We start from the raw sequence: 15,473 nt of genomic DNA, 5'->3' as shown, positions 1-15,473 counted from the left end.
ATACAAATACTCACACGTTTGCGTACACACATACACATTGCATATTCACATACATGTTCATATACATGAATTCATATTCACACACACGTCCACACATGCGTTAGCATACACGCACACACACATTCACATGAATTTATTCTTATACTCATAAAATGTTCTCTCTCTTTATTTTATAATTAATCTGATATTATACATATCACATATATTATATGTAAATACAAACTAAATATCATTGTAATGATATTTTATTACTTCAGTTAAAAAGATTTAATAAAATATATAATACTATAACAAAATATTTATATTGATGTGTGTATTTCAAGAGAGAAAATTTTACGTACGTATCAATTTTCAATAAATTTTTTTTAATAATTTATTTTTTAGTTTTTATTGGTTCATGCATTAAATAAATAATATGTATATTTAAATAAATAATATACAGGGTGCCCAAATTCGCGAATTCGGAATGTACAGCGTAATTGTTCGTGCCAAAAGAAACAACTTTTTCCTCTGACAAAATTACGTCTGAGCACTACTTTTTAAATGAGAATGACTTTAATCTAACGAATGAGCGTTCTAGATTTCGCATGAGTTAAGGTACCTTTTCATGCTGACGCTGAAACGCTTGACGCTCGTTTTGTTCGTGTTCACTCTATGTAATTTTATCTATGGTTGACGCTAAAAAGTTCGTTTCTACCCAACTTTCCAGCGTTGACGGTGGTTGACAGGTCATGCTTAATTTATTAATCGAAAAATTGTTTGTTTATCATAAAATTTCATCATGCAAAGCGAAGAAAAGGAAATAATTTAATAAATATGAAGTAATACTTTGAATATATATCTGTATAATATGATAGCAGAATACACATGTGAAATGTTTTGAGGTTATACATAATTGAATTAAGAAATATTAATAATTTTAGAATTTTCTCGTGAAATGTAGCTATTGTAAACAAACCTGTTTAAATAAAAAAGCTGCCCAACATTTATGTATTCGAGAATTTGACGAATTTTTTGTTGATCCAGATACATATGAATTTTGGGCATACGATGGTAAAGTGAATAAATTAATATAAATATTTAGTTTTGAAGTTTATTATTGAATATATTAATTTATTAATATTGAATTTATTAATTTTTTCATAGGTAATAAAATTGTTTCTGAATTATCTGACGAGCATTTTGCTCAATTAGAAAATATTGCTAATAAGGAAAATGCCAGTATTAATATCAACCAAAGTATCTCCAATAAAAAAGTAAAAACATCCAAAAAAACCAAGGCTCCTCTTAATGTTGTTCAATTAAAACTTGACCAAGAAGAGCAACTGATTTTTGAAGTTATGAACAGGATACTTCTGTGGGATTTTACAATCCCATTAAAAGGAGCAAAATCATAAAAACCAAACTATGGTTAGAAGTATCTGACTCACTTAAAGGTATTTACTTAATTTTTATATAATAATTTCTTTTTATGAAAAGTCCTATGAATAGTTGAATAATTCTAATACGAATATTATTTTCAACAGGTGCTTTTACCCCAGATGGTGCTAAAAAAAAGTTTAAGGCATTAACTGACACATTTAGAAAAATCATTCGGGATGAGCAATGTCCAAGTGGTTCCGCTCGCAAAAATAATGGCAATAAATGGGCTCATTACGATTCCATGCAATTTTTGAGAGATCATTTCACTCCAAGAGAGTATGTATACATATATGTTGTACACCCATGGAATTTAATTCTGTCCCTCAAAAATTTTCAACAATCTGAAATGAGCACCTTTCTATATTAATGGTCACAGTTCGTGTACAATAAACAGCTTACGTTTGGCTGTAAGCTGTCTATCGTACATGGACGGTGAGCATTAATGTAGAAAGGTGGTCACTTGTCAGATTGTGAAAATTTCTGAAGGACAGAATTAAATTCCATGGGTGTACTACTTAATACTGTTATTATTGATTATATTTTATTCTCTATTAATCTTACATATTTATTTTATTTTCAGATCTGCAACAAATTGCGAATCTGAGGAAAATGATTCTGATGACATTAATTTATCTAGTTATGAAGTTGATAATGACAGTGTAAAAAAAACAGCAGAAGGATTACACGTAAAAGGAAAAATATTGGTGATAAGGACGATCTAAGTTTATCTATTGATAAAGTAGCAGAAGCTATAAGTAATTCAGGTTCAAGCAGAGACATAGTTTTGCCACCACCCCCTGAGCTTACAGAAATAGATTACTGTTTAAATATAATAGGCAGTCAATTGAAGAAAATTCCAGAAGAAATGCAATCAGATGCAATCCACAAAATGTTGCTGTTATCTTACGATGTTGTTCAAGAATATAACAATTAATAATGCCATTATTTCCTAACAATAATTAATAAAATTAAGTATTTGTTTTTTTAATTATATTTTATTCATATAAATTTTTAACAAATGTGTTTATAATGCGTTAATAAAGTTTCTCACAAATCAATTGAAAAATGTTTTATTTATATGATTTCCAAAGTAAGTATATAGTCATACATTTACAATAATTTTACAAAAGTTAATATTCAATATGTATATATACTCTAACTTTTTAATGATGACAAAATGGATGACGGAATATGTAAATATAATTGAAAAAGAAAAACAAAAAAGGAATATAATCCATGTAGCAACTTTATCAGTAATAATAGCAATGAAAAGAAAGAAAAAGAGATCATATACTCCAAAACGTTACTGGATTGAACCTGTATTTAGATAAAGAAATTTACATGGATTTTACGATAAGATATTTCCTGTGTTACAACTTGAAGATTTATGATTGATAAATTATTTTAGAATGTCATCATTAGTTTAGTAATTTAACAGAATTTTAATTATCACAGTCATACTGCCAGGAAATAGCGCCTTCACCATTAAAATAGGCACAAAATTCATCTCTTATGGAAATAGCATTACGAGTACTTGAATTTGTTCCTGTTCTTGTTATCTCTTGGAATGCCCAGCCATCTTCCCTTAGACTGTTCCATGTCCCAGGGATCAATATACCATCTGAATACCGATCAACTAGTTCAGGAGATACATATTGATTATTATGTACATACTTTTTTCTTAACCAATTATGTAAGCAAACAGTAGCTTGTATAATTTTTTCTGCAGTTTTCACTTTGCAAATGATTGGTCTTCTAAATATTCTCTATTGGCTCGCTAATATGCCAAAAGTATTTTCTATGATACGTTTGGCACGACTGAGACGATAATTATAAATTTCTCGTTCTTTAGTTAATCCCTTTCCAGGATAAAGTCGAAGCAAGTAATCAGTTAATGGAAAAGCTTCATCACCCACGAGACAATATGGCATATCTGGCCCTTCTGCAGAAAGTGGAGACGGACCTGGTAAATTTATTTGCTTTGAATTAAATTTTCTTCCTACAGTGGAATTCTTAAATATAGCGCTATCACTGCCCCTTCCAAATGCTCCAATATCTACATATCTAAAAACATAATTGGCATCACAAATAGCAAGAAGGACAATGCTATGTGTGCCTTTGTAATTATAATATGATGACCCAGAATTTCCAGGACACTGAAAATAAATTTGTTGTAATTAATAAATTATAGAAAACATCTTTACATTATATGTGTATGTATATTCTATTCAATACTAATATTTGCGAGGTCTAACAACCATAAGTAATATTATCAAGGAAACATGTGAAACTATATGGATTTATCTTAATAGTCTTGTGCTTCCACTAAGATTAAAAAAAGAAAAATGGTTGTCTATTGCAAACGATTTTGAAGAACTATGGAATTTTAACCATTGCATTGGGGCCATTGACAGTAAACATGTAGTGATACAAGTAAGTATAGTCATATATATATATATATATATATATATACAGGGTGATTCAAAACAACCGTTTGTCCTTAAAATGTCGTATTCCTGACTCAATTCTAAGACGATTTTTCCTTTGCCAAAATTTTATCCGAAGCTTAGTTTTTGAAATATAAAAAGAAATAGTTAGCGAATTACAGCACGAGTACGGGCGGTAATCAGGAGCGGCGCAACACATTATCCGACGCGGGCGATTACGTGGGCGCTCGAAGCGATCAGCTGTTTGTTACACGCGGCGTTTTGTGTGTGTGTGTGTGTGTGTGTGTGTACGCGTATACACACACACACACACACTCTCTCTCTCTCTCTCTCTCTCTCACTGATTCTTACCTTGTAGAGATGTTTGATGTCCTTTGACGAATAATTGTTGCCTGACTGGATACAATCCGATATTGACACACTGTGACACACTGCATAATGAAATCATTTTTTTGTAATAAATTCTATTGACACTTTGACTCACGCACTTGATTAAAAATTATTGTAATAAATAACTGATTACAAATTACAACACATAATCACAATCTGAGAGAATTTTCTCTTAGAATTTGCCCTGAAAATTGTGGTAATCGTAGGATAATATTGTATGGAAAAAATTTTATTAGAATTCCTCTAATTAATATTTATCACATTCAAAATAATAATATCTATCACAATAAAATATGAAACATGTTTTATTAATTTTACTAAACCGTAAAGTAAGATTAATGAAATATATTTTATATTTATTGTGATAAATATTATTATTTTTAATGTGATAATTATTAATCAGAGAAATTCTAATAAAATTCTTTCCATACCATATTCTCTTACAATTACTATAACTTTTAGGGTAAATTCTAAGAGAAAATTCTCTCAGTGTTTTGATTAATTATTAAAAATTACTTGTAAAAACGCGCGGCGCGCACAGCACACGTTACTCGATGCGGACGGCAATAGTTTACACGGCAAGGACACGACAATCATAATCACAATCTAAGAGAATTTTCTCTTAGAATTTACCTAGAAAATTATGGTAATCGTAGGACATTATGATGTGGAAAGAATTTTATTAGAATTTCTCTACTATTTATCATATTAAAAATAATAATATGTATCACAAGAAAATATAAAATATGTTTGATTAATTTTACTATACAGTTTAGTAAAATTAATCACACATATTTCATATTTTATTGTGATAGATATTATTTTTAATGTGATAAATATTAATCAGAGAAATTTTAATAAAATTCTTTTCATACCGTATTGTCTCACAATTACCATAACTTTTAGGGTAAATTTTAAGAGAAAATTCTCTCAGTGTACCGATTAATTATTAAAAATTACTTGTAAAAAGGCACACGTTACTCGATGCGGACGACAATTGTTTACACGGCAAGGACACGACAACAGACTGCGGCGACGGACGACGCGACGCGTCGCGACGCTTCGCGACACGTCTAGACGATAACAATCACGCGGCGTTGCCGAACATGTGATTGACGCGAGACATGTATTAAAACGTATAATAATTATGTTATTAAAAAAGGCATATTATAACGTATTATAATTTTTTACGTTATAATACATTTTTTTTAATGACTTAACATTATCCGCCCGTTTTGCCCTTTCTTTTTAAGCGAGACGTGAGAAAAATAATTATGTTTTGCGAACAAGATGTTCCATGTATAAATGTATTGGTCGCTCTGAAAAGAGCGGATTGACTTTGGTCGCTCTGAAAAGAGCGGATTGACTTTGGTCGCTCTGAAAAGAGCGGATTAACTTTGGTCGCTCTGAAAAGAGCGGATTAATTTATAATAGGTGCTCAAAATGACCACCATCCATCCTTATGCAAGCTCTCATGCGTTTAAATAAATTTAATTGCACGTTCTCCATTACTTCCTCTTCGATATTCCAAATTACATATCGCAATCTGGTTTCTAAGTCGTCGACGTCCTCGGGAAGCGTTTTGTATATTGATTCCTTACAGTATCCCCATAAAAAGAAATCAAGAGGATTAAGGTCCGGGGATCTTGCGGGCCAACGTATCGGGCCATACCGACCCATCCAACGTCCAGGAAACTGCTCGTTCAAGTAGTTTGTTACAATCCTGACGTTGTGTGGTCCAGCACCGTCTTGTTGAAAGAACATTTTATTTCTTTCAAATAGTGGCACTTCTTCTAAAAAATCGGGCAGATTTTCTTTCAAAAGTTCCACGTACGTCTGGCCAGTTAAAATATCTGGTAGAATAACGGGCCCAAGTATTTGGGTACCCATTATTCCAGCCCAGATATTTATTTTCCAACGTACTTGAAAATTTTTGAGCCGCGTTACTCTGGGATTTTCTTCGCTCCAATAATGCATATTGTGCGAGTTAAAAATACCTTCTTGTGTGAATAGTGATTCATCACTGAATATCACACGGGAAGAAAATCTGGGATCTCGATCCACTTGTCTCAAAAAATTTTCGCAAAATGTTCTTCTTGCCTGATAATCTTCAGCTCGTAAATGTTGCACGCGTGTATAATGAAACGCGTGCAACTTTTCTTTTTTGAGCGTTCTTTGTACCGTCGAGTAAGAAAAGTTGTGTTCTCGAGCAACCACTCGAATACTCGTTTCAGGATTATCTTCGAAAGCACGTACAATTCGCTCCGTATTTCGCAAATTTCTTGCATTGCGATTTCTTCCAGTATCGTGTTTATCCGGAAGGACACTGCCAGTCTCGTGTAATCTCTGAGCTGCTCGAAGTATAACAGGAGCCGATGGATGTCTTGCTCGATTTGGATATAATTCGGCGTATCTTCTTGCAGCTACGTGATACTGCCCATGACACTCGCCGAGTGCCATTAGCATATCGTAATATTCTTTGTTTGTGTACGCTGCCATAATGTCCTCTTAACTCTTGTAATAATCGAAAGATTATTGTTTGCATTATCAATCTTCATTTAATTTATACAATCCGCGGGGTGTCGCGATTTCCCCCTCCACGCCTTCCGCGTCAAATAGCGGCACGCGACACCCGCGACAGCGGCCACCCGCGAATCGTATAAATATAAGATGCAGATCGACAATGCAATCAATCATCAATCGGCTCCCGTCATACGAAGAACTCAGAGACAAAACGAGACTGGCAGCGTCCTTTCGAGCAAACAAGAAAAAAAGTTGCACGCATTTCATTACACACGCGTGCAACATTTACGACCAGAAGATTATCAAGACGAACGTTTTGCGAAAATTTTCTGAAAAAAGTAAATCGTTTCCCGAAGACGCTTCCCGAGGACGTCGACGACTTAGAAACCAGATTGCGATATGTAATTTGGAATATCGAAGAGGAAGTAATGGAGAACGTGCAATTAAATTTATTTAAACGCATGAGAGCTTGCATAAGGATGGATGGTGGTCATTTTGAGCACCTATTATAAATTAATCCGCTCTTTTCAGAGCGACCAAAGTTAATCCGCTCTTTTCAGAGCGACCAAAGTCAATCCGCTCTTTTCAGAGCGACCAAAGTCAATCCGCTCTTTTCAGAGCGACCAATACATTTATACATGGAACATCTTGTTCGCAAAACATAATTATTTTTCTCACGTCTCGCTTAAAAAGAAAGGGCAAAACGGGCGGATAATGTTAAGTCATTAAAAAAAATGTATTATAACGTAAAAAATTATAATACGTTATAATATGCCTTTTTTAATAACATAATTATTATACGTTTTAATACATGTCTCGCGTCAATCACATGTTCGGCAACGCCGCGTGATTGTTATCGTCTAGACGTGTCGCGAAGCGTCGCGACGCGTCGCGTCGTCCGTCGCCGCAGTCTGTTGTCGTGTCCTTGCCGTGTAAACAATTGTCGTCCGCATCGAGTAACGTGTGCCTTTTTACAAGTAATTTTTAATAATTAATCGGTACACTGAGAGAATTTTCTCTTAAAATTTACCCTAAAAGTTATGGTAATTGTGAGACAATACGGTATGAAAAGAATTTTATTAAAATTTCTCTGATTAATATTTATCACATTAAAAATAATATCTATCACAATAAAATATGAAATATGTGTGATTAATTTTACTAAACTGTATAGTAAAATTAATCAAACATATTTTATATTTTCTTGTGATACATATTATTATTTTTAATATGATAAATAGTAGAGAAATTCTAATAAAATTCTTTCCACATCATAATGTCCTACGATTACCATAATTTTCTAGGTAAATTCTAAGAGAAAATTCTCTTAGATTGTGATTATGATTGTCGTGTCCTTGCCGTGTAAACTATTGCCGTCCGCATCGAGTAACGTGTGCTGTGCGCGCCGCGCGTTTTTACAAGTAATTTTTAATAATTAATCAAAACACTGAGAGAATTTTCTCTTAGAATTTACCCTAAAAGTTATAGTAATTGTAAGAGAATATGGTATGGAAAGAATTTTATTAGAATTTCTCTGATTAATAATTATCACATTAAAAATAATAATATTTATCACAATAGAATATAAAATATATTTCATTAATTTTACTTTACGGTTTAGTAAAATTAATAAAACATGTTTCATATTTTATTGTGATAGATATTATTATTTTGAATGTGATAAATATTAATTAGAGGAATTCTAATAAAATTTTTTCCATACAATATTATCCTACGATTACCACAATTTTCAGGGCAAATTCTAAGAGAAAATTCTCTCAGATTGTGATTATGTGTTGTAATTTGTAATCAGTTATTTATTACAATAATTTTTAATCAAGTGCGTGAGTCAAAGTGTCAATAGAATTTATTACAAAAAAATGATTTCATTATGCAGTGTGTCACAGTGTGTCAATATCGGATTGTATCCAGTCAGGCAACAATTATTCGTCAAAGGACATCAAACATCTTTACAAGGTAAGAATCAGTGAGAGAGAGAGAGAGAGAGAGAGAGTGTGTGTGTGTGTGTGTGTATACGCGTACACACACACACACACACACACACACACACACACAAAACGCCGCGTGTAACAAACAGCTGATCGCTTCGAGCGCTCACGTAATCGCCCGCGTCGGATAATGTGTTGCGCCGCTCCTGATTACCGCCCGTACTCGTGCTGTAATTCGCTAACTATTTCTTTTTATATTTTAAAAACTAAGCTTCGGATAAAATTTTGGCAAAGGAAAAATCGTCTTAGAATTGAGTCAGGAATACGACATTTTAAGGACAAACGGTTGTTTTGAATCACCCTGTATATATATATATATATATGACTATACTTACTTGTATCACTACATGTTTACTGTCAATGGCCCCAATGCAATGGTTAAAATTCCATAGTTCTTCAAAATCGTTTGCAATAGACAACCATTTTTCTTTTTTTAATCTTAGTGGAAGCACAAGACTATTAAGATAAATCCATATAGTTTCACATGTTTCCTTGATAATATTACTTATGGTTGTTAGACCTCACAAATATTAGTATTGAATAGAACTCATATCTCCGGATGCCAAATATCTGATAAAAGAATTATTAGTTTTTAGTATTATAATTGAAATAATGTTTAATTAAATATATGAAATTGATATGTTAAGAAAATAAATTTAATTTGATTACCTCAATGTTATTGATAATCTCTTTGCAGGACTTACAGCTTCTCGTACATTGAATTTTTTGTAAATATAAAGACCAATAATGCTCAAAAGTTCTTCAAATTGAGTTGAAGACATTCTAAAATAATTTCTGAATCGTAAATCTTCAAGTTGTAAAACAGGAAATGATTTATCGTAAAATCCATGTGAACTTCTTTCTCTAAACACAGGTTCAATCCAGTAACGTTTCGGAGTATATGATCTCTTTTTCTTTTTTTTCATTGCTGCTATTACTACTGATAAAGCTGCTGCATGGATTATATTCTTCCTTCGTTTTTCTTTTTCAATTACATTCAAACATTCGGTCATTCATGCATAATATTTATAATTATTCATTTTAAATTGTGCACACTACACAGCAAAGGTCTATTTTTTTCTCGCTATAGACTATAAAGGTTAGGTTCGGTATTTCTTGACACTAGAAAAACGAGCGTTTTAGCGTCGCATGAAAAGGCACCTTTAGGAGCGGTGCGCGAACGGAGTGCGTAACACATGAGAATATATACAGATAAGAAGTCTACATTTTGAATATATGCTTTAAAACATTTAATCGGCCCTTTTCAGAGCCAAAAAGTTTTTAGAACGTTGGAAAATAAACTTGGATTAAAATTATTCACGTATTATTCAATTCAATTCAATTCAATTCTTTATTCGTCCCCTAAGGGATTGAAGGCGCTTTTGAAGGAGCGTTCCCCAACCTTACAAATCTCTTACACTCATACTTATAACTACTCTTATCTCTACTCTTACATCTAATTTACAAATAACTTAATTCTACCTTAACCTACTTATCTACTACTTTAGAGAGAGAAAGAGCCGTCCCTACCTATCGCTTCGCTTCGGCTTCCGGTTCCCCATACATTCTCCACCACCTCATTCATACCTCCACTCATTCTCCTCCTCATACTTCCTTCCTGCTTTTCCTCTCCCTCCCCCTTTTCTTCCGTTCTCCCCTCTTCCCTCTTTTTCTCTATTTCTCTCATCCATCCTTCCCCTTCCCCTCCTCCCTGCAATATTCCCTTCATTCTTTCCCACCAGTTTCTCTTCTCCCCTTCACCCCCACATTCTCCTATCACATGCTCCCATGTTTCATCTTCTATCCCGCATAACTTACATCTTCTTTTCCCCTCTTCTTCCCAGTATCTCGCCCCTCTCATCTCATTGTTCATTCTGAACCTTACTATCCTTCTCCATCTACTTTCCCTCCATCCCTTTCTCAGGTATTCCGGTAAACTCTCCTCCTTCCATTCCCCATACCATCTATTATATCTCGACTCTCTTATCCTCTCCCATCTTTCCCCCTTTTGCCTTTCCCTGTCTTTCTGTTCCCATCCCTCATATACTTCCTCTTCCCTTCCCCTTTTTTCCTCCATCTCTTTCCCTTCTATTCCTCTTTCTTCCCAGAATTTCTCCCTCTCTTCCTCCCACATCGTTCTTTCCTTTTCTCCTCTTATCCTCTCTTTCATATCTTCAAAGCATTTCCTCGCTAAGCTTCCTCCCCTTCCTTCCTCCAACTTCCTCTCATACCCTACCGCCCTCCTTCCTGCCCTTATCCTAAATTTGTCTTTTCCTATCTCCTCTCTTACCATATACCCCGGCGTGCACCAGTCTACTCTTAACGTCCACCTAATCCATCGCTCCTGCATTGTCTCCACCTCTCTCCTCTCCTTCCATCCCCATATTTCCGCCCCATATTCCAACACCGTCCCCACCAACCTTTCCATTAGCCATACTCTTTTCATCCAGCCTCTTGCAAACCTTCTCTTTCCCATTCCCCACACCTGTCTTATCACCGCTCCTGCTTTCCTAACTCTGTTCTTTACCTGCGCCTCCTGCCCCCCGTTCCTCTGTAGTTTATACCCTAAATATGTGAATTCTTTCACTTCCTCTAACCTTTTTCCTTTCCATCTCCACTCCACTCTCTTCATTCTTTCTTCTCCCTTTTTAAACCTCATTACCTTTGTCTTATTCACATTCACCTCTAACCTTTTCTTGTCCATATAACTTTCCATTTTTCCCAACAAATGTATCATCCCTTCCTCATCCTCCGCCAACAGTACCATGTCATCTGCGTACGCCAAACAATGCACCTTTTCCCCTCCCAGTTTCACCCCCCCCCAACCTCCTTTTCTTAGCACTTCCTCTATATCCGCTATTAGCAGACTGAATAAGTGCGGACTTATTGGGCAACCTTGCCTCACCCCCCTTGCCGTCCAAAAATTCTCTCCCTCCTCCTTCCCCACTCTTACCTTACTCCTTGTTTCCCTGTACACCTCTTCTATCCTACTCCTTAATCCTTCCCTTACTCCCCTCCTCTTCATTGCCTCCATTAACACCTCCCTATCTACTGAATCAAACGCCGCCTTCAGGTCCATAAATGCTGCGACTACCTTTTCTCCCTTCTTATTTACCCTCTTATTTACCAGATAGTTCAGCACATAGATACTATCCATCACCCCCATTCCCTTCCTAAAACCTGTCTGACTCTCCGGTATCATATTCTTCCCCTCCATTTCTTCCTTTAACCTTTCCGTTAAAATCCCCACGTATATCTTGTATAGCGTTGGCATCAATGTCACTCCTCTATAGTTTTCCACTTTATTCCCCGTTCCCTTTTTCAACAGTGGCACTATTATCCCTTCTTTCCACCTCTCCGGCCATCCTTCTCCTCTCCATACTCTGTTGCACATTTCCCATACCCACTCTTCTACCCTCTCCCCTCCATATTTCCATACCTCACTCGGTATCCCATCCTCCCTCGCTGCCTTTCCTTTCTTCAGTTTTCCCAGCATCCTCTTCACTTCCTTCCTGCTTATCTCCTGCTCCTCATCCTCTCTCCCTTTTTTCTTTTTTCCTCTTACCACTTTTACCTCTATCCCTCCCAATAAGTCCATGAAGTATTCCTTCCATTCCTCCGCCTTTATCTCCTCATTCACCCCTTCTCTCTTTTTCCTTTCCCTGTTTATAATCTTCCATACCTCTCCTTCCGTTCTTGCCTCTATCGCCTCCTTGTACCATCTTAGCCTCTCCTCTTCCCTTTTTCCTTTACACATTAGCCTATATTCCGCCCTTACTTTTCTATATCCTTCTCCTCCTCCTCCTTTTTTCCTTCATTCCCTTAACTTTTTCCTCACTTTTTTCCTCTTCTCCTCACATTCCTCGTCCCACCACCCTTTCCTTTTCCCTTCTCCACTCTCTTTTTCTCCTTCTCTCAATTCCTCTTCTATTCTTCCTATTTTTTCCTCTAGCTCCTCTTCAATCCTCTCTTTCCACCCCTCCCCCCACTCTATTTCCTCTCTTATTCTTTCTCCTCCCCTCTTTGTCCATCTCCCTCTTTTTCTTATTCCTTTTCCCTCCCCCCTTTTTCCCTTTTCAGCTCCTCCTCTTCTTTCTAGCGTTACAATCAATGGGTGATGGTCCGATTCTATGTTATCTTCCACCTCCATTGTTTTTATCCTTTCCTTTACTCTATCCTCTCCCACCACGTAATCTATCACCGATTCCCCTCTTCCTCCTGTATATGTGTACTCCCCCTTCCTATCCCCTCATATCCCTCCGTTAAAAATTCCCCATCCCATCTCTTCCAACTCTTTTATCAATTTTTTCCCTTTCTCATTAACTTTCTTGTCCTTCGATCTTCTTTCTTCTTCCTCCTCCCCTCCTATCACTCCCCCCCTTCTACCTGTCCTTGCGTTGAAATCTTCTCCCAAAATCGTCCATCTATTTTCTTCTTTCTCTTCCATCCATTTCTTCATTTCCTCCAATTTCCTTTCCATGTCCCCGTTGATGTATACGCCTATTACCCTCCACTTCTCTCTTCCTACTTCTAAATCTGCCATCATTATTCCCTCCGCCTTTTCTCCCATTCCTGATACTTTTATCTTCCCCCTCTCCTCCCTTACCCCCATGATCATTCCCCCCATCGGTCTTCCTTTCTTCTTTCTCTTCTTTGCTGCTTGCTTCTCCCATCTATATCCTTTCGGTAACCTCTTTTTAATCGCCTCCCACCCCCTTTCCTCTATCCATGTTTTCATCATCACCACCACCTCCCAATCTTCTATTTCCTTCCAGAATTTTTCTTCCTTATTCTTCAGCCCTGCCACATTCCAAAAACCTATTTTCCATTCCTCTCTTACTTCTCCTCCTTTTTCCTTTCTCTCTTGTTCCTTTCTCCTTTCTGCGTCCGTCTCCCTTTCTCCTTCCTCCTTTCTCTTCTTACTATTGTTCTCCCCTCCTCCTTTCCTCCTTTCTTCTCTTCTCCCTTCTTCTATCCCTTTTTTTCCTCCATTCCTGTCTTCATACCCCCTTCTTCCCCCCTCATTTTCTCTATACCTTCTCTAATTTCTCCTTTCCAGTTTTTAAGCACACCTTCCTCCTCTTCCCATCTTCCACCATACATCATTGATTTTTATCCTTCCATAGCTCGTCCATACATTGTTTCCTTTCCTCCTCTCTATCTCCGCGATCTCCATTAGTCTCCATTTTATCTTTCTCTCTTCCCATGTTAAGTCATCTTCTATTCTCACCCTCTTTCCTCTTAATATCCTCTTCCTCTCCATTACCTGTCTTTTTTGTTCTCTACTTCCTAGTTTTACCACCACCATTTCATCTTCCTTTCCCTCCTTTCCTTTCAACATCCTTATCCATTCTATCTCTGCTTTCGCTCCTATCTCTTTCATTAAATTCTCTACTCTTTCCTTTACACCTTTCTTCCCTTCCTCCATTCTTTTTATTACTATGTTATTTCTTCTCTCTTCTCTTTCCTTCCATTCTAATTTCTTTCCTATGTCTTTCACTTTTCCTATTATTGTCTCGTTTATCCCCTTATTCCCTTCTTCGCCCCCCTCTCTTTCTCTTTCCTCCTTTCTTCCTCTTTTCTCTACTCTTGTTTCCAAATCTATCACTCTCTTCTCCAGGCTCTCTATCTCTTTTCTCAATTCTCTTCTTTCTTCTCTCCATTCCCCCTCCTTTTTCCAAATTTCTATCTTCAATTTTCTCATTTCCTCGCCTAACTTCTCTGTTATCTTCTCCCCTATCTCCTCCATCATCTTCCTTAACTCCTCTTTTTCTATCCCCCCTGCCTCTCTATTCACCCTTTCTGTCTTTTTGCTCTTTCTTAGGCTTCTTTCCTCTTCCTCCTTATCCTCCTCTCCCCCTTCTTCTCTTTTCCTTTTCAAAAAATCATCTATACATCCCATACTGCTTCTCCTCTCCTTCCCTAACTCATCTACTCTTCTCGGCCTCCCTGCCTTCTTTTTTATTTCTTCCTCATCTCCCTTTTTCCCCCTTCCTCTAACATCCTATCTCTATTGGTCTCTATCCTCCTATCTCTAATATTCTCTTCATTAATCATTTTCCTCTTATCGCTTTCTTTCTTTGATTCACTTACTCTATGCTCCAACTCGCTCCAACTCGCTAGTGAATTCCCTATCTTTATACTCTACTACTCTTACTCCCTACACCTACTCTCTTTCCTCCACGTGTCTACGTGTCCACGTGTCTCACCTTTTCCTACTTTCTATTTTCTAACTCCTTACCCCTTTATCTTCTCCTATCCTTTCAATCTCTCCTCCTCTTTTTTCTACACCCTCTCACCTCTTATCTCCTATTCACCTCACCCCTTTTCTCACTCTTTCCTCACAAATACCTGCCACGCTTTCACACACCTGTCACTCACTCTCTTACCGGAACCGGAAGCCTATTCACGTATTATTTAATTTACAATATGTTACTTTTAATCGTTAATATCATTTGGGAGATATTTTCTAATGAAGTACTTAAGTTGAATTGAAAAGAATATTTAGATATGCATAGTTATAATATCTTTAGCAAAATAATAAAATAGCATACACGCTTATGCACCACGCACGTCGTCTGTGCGCAGTTCTTGGTTCATGCAAAATTAAAAGCGCTCACGCATTAATTTAAAGTCATTCTCATTTAAAAAGTAGTGCTCAGACACAATTTTGCCAAAGAAA

The 15,473-nt window shown here is 36.2% G+C and overlaps 1 long non-coding RNA gene across 1 annotated transcript; it reads left to right on the top strand.

Annotated features, from left to right (window-relative positions):
• Nucleotides 1–847: 847 nt before the first annotated feature.
• Nucleotides 848–2,356, top strand: LOC114931177 (uncharacterized). The gene is made up of 4 exons (XR_003819620.2): nt 848–1,053; nt 1,147–1,436; nt 1,527–1,698; nt 2,003–2,356. It is a non-coding gene; the product is annotated as an uncharacterized LOC114931177 (long non-coding RNA).
• The last annotated feature ends 13,117 nt before the right edge of the window (nt 2,357–15,473 follow it).

Source organism: Nylanderia fulva, unplaced genomic scaffold, assembly GCF_048542155.1.
Source record: "Nylanderia fulva isolate GAGA-0341 unplaced genomic scaffold, ASM4854215v1 Scaffold465, whole genome shotgun sequence".
NCBI classification, from domain to species: Eukaryota; Metazoa; Arthropoda; class Insecta; order Hymenoptera; family Formicidae; genus Nylanderia; species Nylanderia fulva.
Note: the sequence above shows the minus strand (reverse complement) of the source record. Positions and strands in the feature narration are given on the sequence as shown.